This window comes from Corvus cornix, chromosome 1, assembly GCF_000738735.6.
Source record: "Corvus cornix cornix isolate S_Up_H32 chromosome 1, ASM73873v5, whole genome shotgun sequence".
Classification (NCBI taxonomy): Eukaryota; Metazoa; Chordata; class Aves; order Passeriformes; family Corvidae; genus Corvus; species Corvus cornix.
Genome location: NC_046332.1, coordinates 63,335,418 through 63,352,084, shown reverse-complemented (window position 1 = coordinate 63,352,084; position 16,667 = coordinate 63,335,418).

The window sequence follows — 16,667 nt, the reverse complement described above, 5'->3', positions numbered from 1 at the left end:
ATAAAAGTCAAAAAAATTGCAACTATAAATCTAAAGAAGAGTACATGAAGCAATAAGAGGAAAGAATAAAATCATGGACTTTTGTAACAGTAATTGACCCAGCATGCAGGGGTTTGGCCTCAGTCAAGTAATGAGTGAGGAAAGGGTATAAGCCTAAAAGTTTTATATGTACATATACAGGTATGTGCCTAAAAGTTTTCATAAAATTCAAAGAGCATGGCTAAGCAGAATACTAAAAAATGTTTTTTTTTTTTCTTTTTTTTTATTCCTGGCCTCTTTTTTTGTTTTTCTGATCTTCTTAGTACAAATTCACAGAAGGCAAGGTGAGTAAAGTAAAAAGGGTGAGTAAGTAAAATAATGATTATCCTCCTCTAGCCTTTAGGAAAACCTAAATCTGTTGAAACTTTTCATTAGTATTTTCCTGCTTGTCTCTTTATTTCTTGATGAATTTCCCACAGGGGAAAAAATTCTTATTAACTGACTAATGAATACCTGGGTCATAAATATAAATTATGAAGATTCTGTAGACAACTATTGGGTACAATGTGAATAATTTAATTCTTCATTAACTCTTTAGAGTGAATATTCTATTATCCTGCCAAGTTTTGATTTTATTAGTAAATTTAATTTAATCCTTATACTTCTAATGTGATATCAAAACAGACAGCAACAGTTGCATAAATCAAAACATGTGTTAATAACTTTCACAGATTTCCAGCCAAATTCTCAGTCTGTATAAACTGATTTTTGTATAACAAAGTCAGTGGTGAAATATCTCTTTATAGCAGTTGAGGGCTTGGCTCCTTATATCAGAGAAAATGTATCTCCTTTGAGACAGTACCTACCTGATACTGCATTTGTACATTGCTACAAGCCTTGTGCATTGATAGCCTGATGTGAGCAATTCAGACCAATATTTTTTTAATTTCAGTACAAAATGGTGAATGTAGTCTACACTGAGAGATATTAGAAATGCACAACTATAGTTAGAGCTATACAATGGACGAATAATTAGGAATGTATAGTAGCTTCAGCTGATGTAGAAAAACACATTGTCCTGATTTGTTCTCCCTTCAAAAAGCATTGTTTTGTTCTAATCAATAGAAAATCCTAGATGCATGAAAACTGATTGATGAAGATAATTCTCTTGCTTTTTAATGTACTTTATATACATATACAATAAATTTTCATAGGTTACCATTTAAGGATCTATGTGCTGAATATTTTATTGGAATATTTATGATGATGATAAGTGGAGAAAGCAGCAAACTGTCTTTATGTGGTCACAGGATTTGAATTAGCTGGACTGCTTCAAAGGAAAGATAAGAGTGTTCTGATGCTTGGGATAGAGCAGGCAGTGAATGGGAAGTACAGCATGTGCATATGTGCGTTTGTCAGCACATATGGAGACACCAGAATTCAGGTGGTTTAATCTTCTACTGTATCCTACTTCTATAATTTGGCAAAACATTTGTACCCAACAGAGCAGCTTGCTTGCGTGTCTTCTAGGCTCAGACAGAATTTTGAAATTTGGTGTACTCCAGGCCCTCAGAAGGACTCAGTCTACCTACCAGGAAGACTGAGTGCTTCACAACATGCAGCAGTACTTTCCTTTTTGGAGTGTTCCTAAAAGGACTTGCTTGCTTTTTATGTTCTTACTGGTTTGAGCCCTCACAGCAATTCTCTGAGCAACTATATCTCTTCTCTTCTGCATTAATATAATTTGTCTTTGTACAGCTTAATTTGTTTGTTTGAAGTCATTAAGAGCAGAATCAGGTCTTGTATGCACACTTCAGGAATGACAGCACTCTCTTCTGTTTGGAGAAAGTGATTACTCTTAGTAACTAAGTATAAATATACCATGTATTGTTATTGCGATGTCTAAATGCGCTTGCATGATGAGAATAATTTGGATGATTACATGATGTTGGGGCATTGTGTTTTTTAAGTTACATTCATGATTGTCTTGATTATGAACATTATAATCAAATTTTGTATCTACTGGCACATATCTGCTATACATGCAATTTCTGTCTTAACTGACAAAACAGTTAAGATTTAAATAATTTTCTAACACAGCATTCCTTTTTCTCTAGGTTCAAGTGTTGTATGTTTCCTTTTTATAGTTCATTTTTCATTCCTTCTGTCTCTTTAAACTCTTAGGAAAGAAACAGGATCAGGCACTTTGCCTGAATGTTGCTTGAGTTAACCTGCTTGGCTTAAAATTTCATACTTAGGCAATGCTTGTCTCAATGATCAAAGGTTTAAAAATTGCTTACATTCCTACAGAAGCAGTTCTACTCTGAGTAAATACTTCAGTGTTGGGTGGAACCTCAGTAGAATTTTGGGCCAACCTAGCAAAGCAGGATCAGATATTGGGCAAATTAAGTTCCTCAAGACTTTTGGCAGTCAGGTCTTGAAACACCCTACCAGTCTCTCTGGACAAACTACTCCATTGGTTTGCTGCTTTCCTTATGAAAAGTTTTCTTTCCAGCAAATCTTATCCTTACTTGGTTTAGCTTGTGCCCATTGCATTTCACATTGTGCTTTTATGCAGTATTGGTGTATGTATGCTTGGAACTACTTTCCTTTAAGTAATTTCACATATTTCTCTTTGAGTACTGTCAAGTGAATTAGCAGACCTGAAAGGTAGCACCAGTTTCCTGCTCAGGGCACAGTGCAATAAAAGACCTACTTATGCTGGCTTTGTCAAAAATAAAGCTATAGTCTTCTAATAGACACAGGCGTGCAGAGACATCTCAGACTGCCTTTATACTAGTCATTCTTGATGGCTGCATTTAGATATTATATTACCTTTTTTATCCCCTCCATCATTTCTCACAGAAATGACAGACATATTTTTCTTAAAACTTTTAATTTTTTTTAACCTATTTTTAAAAGGGTTTTACGTTCTTTGTTTAGGTAGTTCTTGTTTTCCTACTCCCCTAACTGTTAGGAAATCAATACTTAATGTACAGGAAACTCCTTCCTTCAAACTTTTACATTGACAGTGGAATACACAGATGACAAAACATACACTACAAAAAAACATCAGTGGCCTGAATGTTAAAATGAAATCCTAGTTTTCAGTGCTTCTAGACTTACTATGCCAAGATCTGAGATTTTACTAAGGTTCTTGTTGCACCAAGCAACCTTGTGTTCTGCAGAGGTAGTTGTGCAATGTCATTTGATTTCACTCTGTCCGGTAGTGTTCTGCTTGCTTGAGAGTTTTGGGATTTTTCTTTTTATTTGTTTTCCCCTGCAATGTATTTCCACCTTTTCTGTCTTCTTATAAAAGTACTTACAATTTAATGGATCTTCTAATTGAAGTGAAAGGTGCTTGTTTGCACTTAAAAATAGCTTTCAGTGAATTTGTCATGTACTGGTAATAGAAGAGCTGTCTCTCTGTTATTAGCACTGCAGAATAAACCTATGGTTAATACCTTATTTACACAAACTGAAGACGTCGGGCGACCTTGAAGCTGCATTGTGTTCAGTGCCCTTTTTATAACCTTAATTACCAGGGAATACAGCACTTTAAAGAAAGACTAACATTTCACTTTAACATCCACGATAATCTATTATAAAGCCAGCTAAGCCAGCCCCCAAATACAGAGAAATGTTATTACATGCTCAGCTAGCTGTCAAGGGGCCATGAGTCAGTGGCTTAGAGTTATCAAAAGTAACAAGGTTGTTCAGAATTTCCTCCAACATAGCCAGCCAGCTTATGAAGGGATTAAGCACTCTTTGATTAGAACAAATGGAACACATCCTGCCCTTTTAATTAGCATTCCCTTTCACTTGGTTTAGTCTGGTAATTTGACACTCTTACTAGCCAATGCAGGAAAAGACTTTCAGTTTTGGCCTACCCATGACTATTACAGCAGTAGTATATTAGTGTACACTAGCCAAATTGTGAGCAATCTTAGTGATCATGCTCAAAGTCCTGTGAAAATCCCAAGAGCATAATGTCAACAGACATAGAGTGTAATAATATTAAATGCAATGTGTGACAGCAGACTCCATGAGCCATTAGGCATAGAATATTGCCCTCAGGCCACAGTCTTTCTACCTTCTATCCTAGACAACCAAAAAGATTTTATGTCAGTTTTATTGATATTTTAAAGGTTTACATTTTCATTTCTAACTTAAGTCAGTCATAGCAACCTGTGTTTGCAGTGGTGAAGAAATGAGTGAAAATAATGAAGTGTTGATATGAAGACAGTTTGGTGTGGACACATTCACCCTTGCCACGCTGAAAAGAAAGAAAAAAATTGTTTCATTGGAACACAAACACTAACATCTTGATTTTGTACTGCCTTCCCTCACTCTTTCCCTGTCCTCCTCTCCCAGGCTTGGTACCTTAGTGTGGATTGGTATTTGATAAAGATTAAAGAAATTACAGGTGAGTAATGTTCTCTCCAGACTTCAGTTGTGCAAAACTCTGAATCTTAAACTTAATAATCACTGGATAAAATGGTCATCAATGTTTTGCAAGCTGCATACTTTCTCTGATACCTTTCATTGACATGCATGTGTAATAAACCCCACTGTATGTTGCCCCTCTTTGTCTGAAATCAACTGCTTAAATGTGTTCTTGAGAATGTCATCCTACTCACCCATATCCTATCATTCCCTCCTTTCTTCTGTCCTTCCTTCTATATACTAAGTGCAAAATATCCAGTTTTATTTAGTATAAACAGTGGTGACAATCAGCTAATTTCAAGAGCAGCTGCTCATCTCCTACTCTCCATCCACCAGACATCACCCCTTCCTCAGATCTGCCTGTGATTTGCTTGTGTAATCACTCCCTAACACAGTTCAGTGAAAATTATCAGTGTTAGAAAAGTTTTAACTTTTAAAAGTGTTTGAGCTAACCAAAATGATATTGACTTAATGGCTTATTTGGGAAGTAAGTATAATCTAATTCAATTAAATACTCAAATTTGACTTTTATAGTCTGTATTTCTCATTCCTAAAAGTCCAAAAGCAGAATAGCATTTGATTTATATGATCTTCTGCTAGACCACAAAACAACTAATTTGAAAATATAGTTGTTGGATTTTGGTTTTTTTAAGGTCCCTTCCAACCCAAGCCATTCTATGGTTCTATGATCAACTGTAATTAGATTTCATGTAGTGTCCCCCAAAGCTATCACTATGTGTCCCACCACACCTTTGTTGTCTTGCAGTAGAACATTGAAGCAGACAATATAGCCCACATTTTTGTAGATATTTAGACCTTCATTTTCAGTTCACACCAGGACTTTAGACTCACTAGAAATACATGAGGGAACTTAGTTATCACTCCTCTCAAATTCTATAAGTGGGCACTATTTTCTTAGGGCAGAAGAGCAGAATATTTGGTGTCTCAGTGCAGTATTAGATTTAGGAAAGTGCTGGGAATTACATAGAGTAGCCTGGGTTTTGTTCATTGGCCTTTTACTTCAAGTGCTTCATCTCTTATTTGGTTATTTGGCTGGCTACAGTCAGGAAGCAGTATAAAAAATCCGTAGTAGCTGAAACTGGATTCTTCTCTTAGCAGAGCTCTTGCCCCTTTCTACAGTCTGTATTTTTGTGTGACTCCTGACAGAAACATTCAAAGGATATGCTTCAAGTTCACTTTTCAGACCATAACAATATCCTAAATCATTTTATAAGGCAAATTGTGCATGCTTCAAAAGTCTACATTCTAAGAGACAATTCTGGTCCATTTTCAGGGATACTATTAAAAAACAAACAAACAAAAAAACCCAACAAAATTCAATATGGAGAGTCTTTCTGAAGATAAAAAAAAATAAGTGAAATTATTTTTGCTTGAGAATTAATAAACCTCAGAGAACAGATCAATGTAGGAGTTTTTTTTTAATTTAAGAAGAATTTCTGTTTTAATGAAAAAAAAAATTCAGATTGCCTGTCAAAAGTAAGATCCTTTATAATGATGTATGAAATGCCACCACAATGATTTTTCTCCTTGATGTATATTTTTAAAAGATGATGGGCATGTTTTGGTCTGGGCATAATAATTTAAGTCATGCACATCATTGTAGTCTTCTTGTAACTTGACTTCTTGTTTCTTGTTTTCCAGTGTTTGGTTGGTTTTTTATTCTTTAATATATCCTGGAATGTAAAAATCATTTGAAAATGACAAACCACCTAATTTCAGTTAGACATTTTCAAAAAGAAATTTTATTGAAGGACAAAACATAATGAAATTAAGTGAAAGAATTTCTTTTTTCTCTTGTTTTTATAGAGGCTTTTAAGACATTTCATTTTCTATGAAATAATACTTTTTAGATTGTGTTTCTCTAATAGATTAGTAACATACAGTTAGAGTAATTGAATAGAAGCTCTAAGGATAGTCATTTAGTTTCAAGAATAAGTTAGTTCAAGCATAGAAACAATGTAGATAAGTTGCAGGATGAAATATAAAAATAATAATAGATAACATCATAGGGGAAAGTGGAAAAGGGGCAAACAAAAATTTACCCAGAATTTACCCAGAATGTGAGAAGAGGTGAAAAAAAAAAATGATATAACTATGTTTATGCATTTCCTTAGATAAGCTCTTTCATATGACAGGATTGAATACAGAGAAATACTGTGGAAAAAATACTGTTTCGTTTCTCTTTTAAGTGTGCCATAAACACCTACTAAAGAATTAATTACACACACAAAAAAGGAAGGGTACACTTGTCATTTGCTAGTATGACTAGAAAAACACTTTGATTTCATCTGTAAATCTACATACATCAGATTGAAAAAAGAAAGATGGAGTAACATCTAGTAAACAAATTACCTTGGAACAATTCAACTGCTACGATGCTTTGCTTGTGTTCCACAGCTCCCCATGAACATATAAAGACAAAGACAGTGTGTGTGCACAGACACACATACATTTGTATATGTTTACAGCAACCTACATGCATAAATATACTAGAGTGCAACATAAGGAGACTCTTCACTAGGGGTGGAAATATTTGTGTATCTTACCAGCTATCCAGTTGTGCTCAGGTGTTCCCTAATGATTGTTCATTTGCTGCATTGTTGATGTAAATAATGCAATTTCATGATAAACAAATACAAGGTATGTTAACAATCAGTAACTGAACTTCAACAACAAGAGAAGAGAAAATATCCATTTTTAATCTGTACCAATGTCATTCATTTGCCTTTTGAAGGGGAAATTTTAAAGAAAATAATTCTATGTTTCTAGAAAATATTTGGAAATTCAAAGTCTGGAGGTTTTATTTAGATGTGAATCTGTATTTTTCTAGTTTTAAGGGTGGTAAGATTGTGTTTTCAATCAAGTTTATTTTTAATAAACTTCAGCTGTAAGGTAAACAAGCAGGCTAAAAGACTCTGGAGTGTGCATATGATGGAAATGGAGGGATATAAAAAGTCTGTTGTTAGAGCAAAGTCTAATGACTATTAAATAAAGGCGAAATTAAAGAAGCCAGATAAAGATTAAAAATATATCCCTACTTAAGCTCGAATGGAAAACACAAATATTTGTTAGTGCAATTCATAACTTATGATTACAGATTTGATGTATTTATGTACTGATACAGTAATTTATTATACATGGAATGTATAATAAATAATGCTAATTTAATTATGCCTGATCAAACCAATAGGGGAGGGAGGAACTGCAATTGCTTTCCTGAGAATGTTATAAAAGCTTCGCAGAATAAAAAGGAAACTTTGAAGTAAGGGAGAATAGAGGAGGGCCTCAGAAGAAGTTTAAGGCAAAGTTTATCACAAATGATTAATCCTTCTACTTGTTTTTGAAGGCGTTGATATTGATAAAGGATATTAATAAGAAATTAATGTTTAAAATGAATGCATCATTACAAAATCATTCTGAAATAACTTTAATAATAATACTATGACAATGAGATTGTTTAAGGGCTTGGTAAGATGCTGAGTACTTCAGCTATGGTTAGCTTCGTATAAATATTTAAAGATGCAAAAATACATTTGGAGTACATTACAAAATTACTTTTGTTAGCCAGTCATCAAACATTTTCTTCTTGAAAATATAGACACAGTTCTTTCTTTATTTTTTTAGGTTTTATATGTTACTTAACTTGCTGGTATTCTGTAGGTGCTAAGATGAGCTACCATATCTATCAAATTCTAAATTGTAGTCTGCACAGTTTGTGTGGCACGGTATGCCAAAGGATTTAAAAAAAAAAAAAAAGAAAAATCTCAGAAAAACCCACTATTTTTAAGAACCTAGAAAATGCCATCTGAGCATAGCAGCAGATACATATTCACAACAAACTTTAGAGATCTAATTTTTGCAAACTCTAGATGGTTCAAGTAAAAAGAGAATTAATTCTACTGTAGTTAAGATAAATTCAAATTAAATCATAGAATGATTATATTATTCTTCCTGTTACTAATTTTAAGTGATAACTTGTGTAGCAAGAGGTATTATGTATTTCAATGTATTGGTGTATTCATAAATTTGTCACATAGGCATACTTTGCCATCAAACTTCCTGCAAACTCTTTCTTGAAAGCTCAAATACATATTGGTAGAAACTATTTTACTTAAGAAAAATACTACTGCGAGCTCTAAATTTGGTAGGAATCATGTCTCCACAGATGCCCCTTAAGGAAACATTCTGTGGTACTGGTAGTCTGACAGAAAAAAGAGAGAACTACAAAGTTCACGAGAGAGCTGGTGTTCTCTCTAACCTTAGACATTTGATGTTCTGTCCAATTATGGGCATTCACAGGTCATGTCCACGGTTTCTGAGCTGTGCCACAGCATTGCTCAGGTTATTGGTCATACTGGCAATTTTTGGGTGCCAAAGATTCATTTAGCATTGGTTAATCCAGCAACTTTGAGAAAACCATACACATATGTGGAGCAGAGGAGTCTAGTGTGTTGGAAAACTCCTCCCACTGAGGAGTGGATGAAGGGAAAGAGAAAGAAACTGGGAAGTTTTTTTGAGTTTCCTAACATCCAGTGAGGGGAACAACTTGACATTTAATTTTAGGTCTATAGTTTAGTTTAAGGCACAGTTGATAATAATACATATGACTCCAAATTGAGCAGTTCAGTATCACATTGAATATACATTTAATTTGTATTGAATATACATTTTGTCTGCAATTGACTGCAGACATTATACAGGGCTCGAAAATTTGGCCTAGCAGGCAGATATTTTGGATAAGACTTTTGTTACACATCTGTACTTTTCAGCACTTATCTAAAATGTCAACACTTATCTAAACTCTCCATATATCATTACTTGTTGTATTATTCAGATGCCTTTTTTTAAAAAATTTTGTTTTCCTGAGATAGACTTTTATTTGTGAAAGCAGCTGCAATACTCTATTCATAATTGCAAGTCTTATAGTATATAAGAATAGTGCATGCAACAATACAATATAGAAAATAAGGTAAAATTACAGTTCTTATGGTTTTTTTACTAGAATTAGTTACTCAGCAGAATCAGTTCTCTGCTAACTGACTAGTGAAAACAAAATACATCCTACTCACGTGCTGACATCTCTCTGTGAAATATTAGGCACTAGATTTAAAAAAAGCCAGAGGGAAATTTGGTGTTTTATGGCTTTGGAGGGATGAGATCTGTGTCTATCCTAGAAAATTAAGAAGAACATGGTTCTTTGGTCCTGAGGACAAAGAACATGGAAATTATTCAATCCATACAGCTATAATCCCCACCTCTGATAAATAGGTTTGGTCTGTTCAAAGAGATATGAGCAGTCATTTTAGCAACAGTGCTTTCTTGTGCTTAGTCTTAGGAATACTTGAGGTTTTTACAGGAAAGCACTGCTTGACCTGGACCAAATCTATGCTAACTGTTGAATAGTTTGGTCTTGTGCCCTGGCCAGCTCAGCATTTTCAGTAAAATATGGCTGACTGATTTCTAGTCCTTACACACGAACACTGTGCAGTGAAAGAAATAGGAAGGACTTCTGTAACACCACCACCCTGAAATGCCTCCTCCCAACATCCATTATTCTCTTTGCTATTAAAAAGAAAATCTCCCCATCAAACATTCCCCACACTCACAAAAAGCTACCAAACAACCAAAAAACCCACTACTTAGCCAATGATTTTATTTTCCCAAGTAGACGTGTTTCTGATCAGTATGGGTTATTTTCAGTTTATATATTTATCCAATGAAATAATATGTTTCCAGAAGATTTATACTGTAATATTAACATTTAGGTTTTCATTTTCTCTCTTATAAATGGCTTAATTGATCTTTTGTGACATTGGAAAAGGACCAATTATAACTGTTTCAGAGTTTGGTGGGGTTTTTTTGTGAAGTTCTATGAAAATTCTAATATTAAGCAGGGGTTATATTGATCTGCTGGAAGATTGAACACTGGATGAAGTCCACATTCGTTCTCTTGCTTTTCCAGGACAGCAGTGTTGGGCAGATGTGAGGAAGGATCACTGCCTGTCAGTGAATATGTACTTTATCAGATGGTTACTGCTACCTAAAATAGGTCTCATATTTTTAAGACTCATTTCACTCTTCAGTTGTCAGAAGCTTGATTAATAAACATAGGCACTCCTTTATTCCTGGCAGCCTTTCAGCTTAGTGTCAAATGCATGTCTCATTTAGTTTTAGTTGTTTAACTTCTTATGCCTAGTTATACTACTATAATGGAAACACAAAAAATTTAGAAAGGGCTGCCCCCAAAGTCTTCTGAAACCTGTAGCTGTTTCAATATTTCATTATTTCTGTAATAGTTCTGAGATATTTTAATAATAAAGAAAGAAACTGTTACTTTTAAAGCAGTTAAAAAAATTGGTGAAACTTTTTTTTATATGTGGTTGCGTATTCCAAATTTGTCATATGCTCTAAGATCATTCTTTCATAAGTTTAAGAATCTTGAGAAATATAATTCTATAATGGTACTGGCCATTATATTTTTAATGTTCCTTTTTGTTAGTCAGATGAAATTGTATACTTTTACAATGTGTTGGGATTAAGATTCATACTGCGCTAGAGAACTTTACAAGTAACCTGTGTACTAAAAAGTTATTAAAACTCTGGGCTGGACATAGAAGACATAAACATTGATTGTAGGAAAAGAACAAAAGAGGCTTTTTCTTCAGGATACAGACAGGTATATTGGCTTCATTGTCCCACTGATATTCACTGTGACATTGATATTAATTGTGCCATTTGGGGCATTTCTTGAGAAATGGCCTGGTAAAGGAAGTACTCCAAAGAACAGGAGTGAGTGAAGTTGCACTATGCCACGTGTAAAAGCAATTAACCGGTACATGGATTTAGGGAATCTTTCATATGCATGAGTCATAGGTTTTATTTCCTGAATTAAGATGTGGGAAATCAATCTCAAAGAAGGAAGCATCTAGCTGTTTGACAATTTTTCTTCCCTTATTTGCCTCCTATTAGGAATAACTTCCTCATATGCCTAACACATACCTTCATTTACACATTTTAAAAACTTTTCTTTTCCCCAAGAAGATCCCTTTTGTTAAGGCTTCTTTTTAAACAGATGAGATCAATTTTAAATTAATACCACACTGGTGTATTTTTCCATATGAGTTGCCAAAGATTAGCATAGATTGGGCTGCACTTGACAGTCACACTGGACTGCCTGAGGGTAGTCACAAGTTTCACTGCCTCTGCCCAGCCCCGCCGGAGCTCTTCCCATCCTGGTGTAGTACTCCAGGGCACATATAGTACTCCCATGGCAGCCACCCTGGGACAATTTTATAGAATTTTAGAAGCTTTGTGAGTGTGAATCTGTCCTGCAGTGAATGTGTCATGCAACGGATGTGCATCCAGTAAAGAGTAACGTGGTTTGTTTGCAGATTTAGAGAGAGAAAATCCCATCCACTCAAGCTAAACTTAGGAGGACAACCCCTGTTTCTGGGATCCATCAAAGGCATATTGCCTTTCCCCACTGATTTTTAAAAGCCTTCAAACTTTTTTAGAATAACTGGGAACCTAAAGTTTAGATAGGTTGGACCCATGGTAAAGCTGCACAACTGTTTATTGGTAAAAAGACACAGACACTAAATAGTGTAGGATAACATGACAGGAGAAAAAGTTAAATTAGCACAAGATATGATACCTCAGATAGCTATAAATGCCTGTGTTGAGATATCTAAAATTCAGAAGTGAATGTCTGTGACTCATCTCATGTCCCTGTGTCAGCTGCCCATAGCATTTCCTTTTTATGTCTTCTGTGCACCCCCAAAAGATTTGGGAAACTCAATTATTTATATTGAATCAGACCATATATATTTAAATATCATGGAAAGTTGTCTAAATCTACATGGAACAGAAGATGATTTTAGTTATGATAGATGCAGTATGCAGTATTGATGCTCCAGTTAAGCTTCAAATCCATTCAGAAAAGAAAAGCTCTTTCTCAGGTATTTATGAAAGAGAGATAGTTAATTGAAGAATTGCTGGAACTCATATGTTGCATGACTTTAAAAAAAATCACTTCTCAAAAGGCTTTTTTAGTACTAGAAGATGGGTTAGAACTAGCCTTAAAGTTTACCAAAAAAAAAAAAAAAATACACTGAATGTGAAGAACCAGTTGAGTATGCACATGGTATTTTTGCTGCTAGGGAAAAAGCCAAACCAGAACACTAAACCTAAACAAATACTTCAGATAATCTTGAACAAAGAAGTGGTTTGAACTTTGAAAAAATGCATGCTTCTTTATTTCTTGTACATAAATATTCCTTTGATGAATTCACCCTCTGGAATTTGTGTTGAAATATCATATACTGAGAAGTATTAGTGAATATGCCTACACAATGAAGTGTGAACTCATACATGTGAGCAATTTTACTTAAAGTTATTCTCCTAAGCGATATTCATGCTTTGAGCACTGTTAGATAATGTTACTATTCCTAATAAAATACTCAATATCACTTACTTCACTACTCCTCCTTCCCTAATAATTACTTGCTCCAAAGATCAAGCATCAAATTCTAATGACATAGTTAACAGCGAGTGTAAATGTTAAGGTATTAAGGTACTCAAGCAGTACATCAAATAGGAAAATAAATTTCAGAGTCAGCAGGACCGATACCTGACCATTGTTTTCTTCTAATTGAAACTATGAGAACTTCAGGTTAAGAACCCCAATGGACGCTGTGTACCTTGGCTCAAAATGGAACAGAATCAAAAGTCCTATACAATACTAGTTTTAACCACATGGTCTACTACCAACTGCTTTAGTCCTGCTGAAAATTCTGAGGCACAGCTCATAAAACATTGCTGTAGGCACCCATTTTGATGATGTTGCACTATGCTGTTGTCTCGGTTTTGAAAGACAGGTGTCTGCTAAGGAAGGCAGAGGCCCCCCTTGAAGTGGCAGATATAACCCCTTTTCCCTCCAAGTTATTATATTTTGAAATCAAGAGCCCTTAGGCGAAGATGTGGGAAATAGGAATAACAGTTCTTTACTATATATATATATGTATATAACCAGTCAAACAAAAACAACAATAACTATGGCAGTAACAGCAATCACAAACCCAGTCCCAGCCTTCTCGGCTGTCGGGCCCTTTCCCCTCGGGTGCAGTTCCGCTCGCAGCCGGCAGGGGCGCTGGCGGCTCCCGGTGAGCAGGGCAGGTGCGATGGTTCCCCCGCGGCTGCAGGGGGCGCTCCGGAGCGAGCTCGGGAAACCCGCGGCTCTGGTGCCCTGGGATCCCGGGAAGGATGGAACAAAGGCTTCACAAACCCCTGGGCAGTTGATCCCGGGCTCTCAGGAACAGCAGGCTGGAACGGCAGGGACGGACGCAAATCCCGGGTGGCAGGCGAGATGTATCCAGATGGGAGAACCCCACGGAGGCCCAGGCAGGCAGGGCGAGCAGGGCTACAGCGTAGCGAAAGCTCGAAGCAGCAGCGGGGCAGGGCAGCCACAGCTCGGTCTCCAGCAGGGCAGGGAAAGCGGCTTTTTGGGGTCCCGGCGTTGTTTCCAGCAGGAAGAAAGAACGGCCAAAAAGAAAGAAGCAGCAGCTCCTTTCTCTGCAGCTTCTCTCTCCGGACGCTCCGAGCGAACTCCCCCCACACCCAGGTGTAGACAAAAGAGTAGCCAGGCCCGCCCCACTCCCCTTTTTGTCTTTCTTAAGTACAGCTATTTGTCCCCTAGCAACATGCATATGGGAGAAAATTCCTTTAACAGGAAAAAAAACTAAGACTAAACTAAAACCCCAACAGCTGTGTATCTGGAAAGTATTGGGCTGCATCTCCACAGCATCCAGAATTTCCATAATCGTGTTTTTAAACATCCTTTTTCTCCCATAATATTTTACAGAGGAAAATCTTAGACTCAAGTTATCTTCGATGCCCTCCAATATTTGTCTCCATCAAACCAGCCAAAAAGCAAAGTTGTTCTTCATCTTAGGTGATTTACTATAAAATTCCTACAGTGCACAGGGCTCTTCTCCTAGAAGATTTATTCCTACTTTGAGAATTGAACTGAGAAGTGAACAATGTTTACTGACATTCTATCCTCTAATGAACACGTTGTACTTTCTGAGGGTAACACTTTACACTTACAAGATGTCTACCTTTAAGAAATCTAGTCACCATAATTATGGGCAGGTACACTGTTATAACAGGCTGTTGTAACAGTGAAGGCTATAAAGTAAATCAGGCAAAAATGAGTGTAATACTGCTAGAATATGCTCATTCTTGTTGATGTTACCATTTGGAGTAAAGCCCCATTTACAGAGACATAAGAATTTAATATAAAAAATTTGAAAGCAAATAACTTCTTAATTAATAGAATCCAAAAAAAATTAATCTTCTATTAATAGCTGCCAAAATTCAGAGGAATCCTTCTTTCTTATATTGCAATAAAAGTATTGATTACTCATTACAGAAAACATATGACAGGGCAGCTTTCCTAACACATCTAATCACAAGTACACGATTGCTGAGATACTGAAAATAAGAAAAATTTAAAACAAAAGGACAAAACCCAGTCCTCCTATCCTTATTTCATGGACAACACAGCAGTTTCAAGGCAGGATGCCCCATGTGTAAATAACAAAAAAGCCATGCTAAGTGTCTTATCTGTTTCTAAGTTATCTATGAAAAGAAGAGAAAGATGAATTTGATCAATTTTCCAACAGCATCATGTAGACAAAAGATAGTTTATACTATGAACATTTCTTTACAGTACTGGTTTACACCATGAGATTCAAGATTTATAGAACAATTTAGTAATCAGTTGTGACAGGTGTATAAATATCATCTGATTTAAATTTTTTCTTAACTAGATTTGACTTTGAAGTTAGAGCCTGTGCATCAAAATTTTGTCCAATTGAGTTTTGAGTACTACCAAAACCAGAGATTCCTCAGCAATTCTGAGCAACCTGTCCCAGAGTATGACTGCTCATAGTGAAAAAAAAATTTCCTAATATCTAACTTATTGCAACTTTGTCCACTGATTTTTGTCCTTTTACTGTAAAACTCTGAAGACCATGATTCATTTTTCCCCACAAATGATTTTCAAGGAACTGAAGACACAAGTTGGATCTCCCTTACTTTTCTATCCTTATATATTTTGCTTCAGGACCCTAATTGCTGTGCTGTCTCTTCACTGGATTCACTGCTCTAGACTCATACTCACAAGTGCCAAATAGAGAAAAATAACCTTGTTGACTTGCTGTCTAGACTCTTACTGTCAGTTTGCTGAGGGTCTTCTTTCCTACAGCACACTCTGCTCATGTTCAACTTACTGTCTGCTAGAATGTGGAAAGATGTTTTCTAGCAAGACTGTTTCTAGCTAGTATTGTTTCACTGAGTTATTCCGTCCTTATTCCATCCCAGGTACAGGACTTTGCATTTATCTTTCTTTAACTTCATAAGATTTCTATTCACAGTTTCTTCGGTCTCTTGTAGTCCCTTTGATTAGCAACCTTAGTCTCTGAGATAAGCCAACAGATCACCTCAGTTTGGTATCATCAGTGTAATTAGATGTGACTAAGCTTTTCTGCGTAATTTTAGGTATCTACTGGTGTTGAGACATCCTGGAGTATTCAAGATATCCCATTAGGTTAACAGTTATGACACAAGACCTTGAGAATAGTATGTGCCCTTTGACAGCAATGAAAGCTGATGGGAGTGTATTCCCTATGCCATGAAGAGGCTTAGAGGTAAACATCTGAAGTCAGTAACTATATTTAAGCAGTCCACATGCAGACGCTGACCTGTGAGCTGTCTATGCTGTCATTATAGTCTGCACTTGAGGTCTAACATGACATGACAAAGCATTTCAAATGGGTTGTGTACTTATCTTGAGAAAATGAATCAAATCTGTATCAAAGTGGAACTGAGGAAGTCTAAGGAATTACTTAGTTCAGTCTTTAAGAGACTTTCAAATTTAGTCAGCTCAACAGCTTTTTAGCCTGTATAGGCTTAGTTCATTTGCCCCAAACATAGGCTCCTGGAGCCATTTATGATATGCTGGGATATCCAAGATATACACACAAAAGTGACAGATGGGATATAAAGCAGACCTATGTCACCCTGGAGTAGCAGCTGGAGTATTTGGAAAATGGCATGAGATGAACACATTTAAGCAAATTGTTTGAGTCTCAGTTGGTGTATTGACCATAAATTTTATCAGTGTACTTAAACGGCACCCAATGCAAATTTGCTTGCCCTAA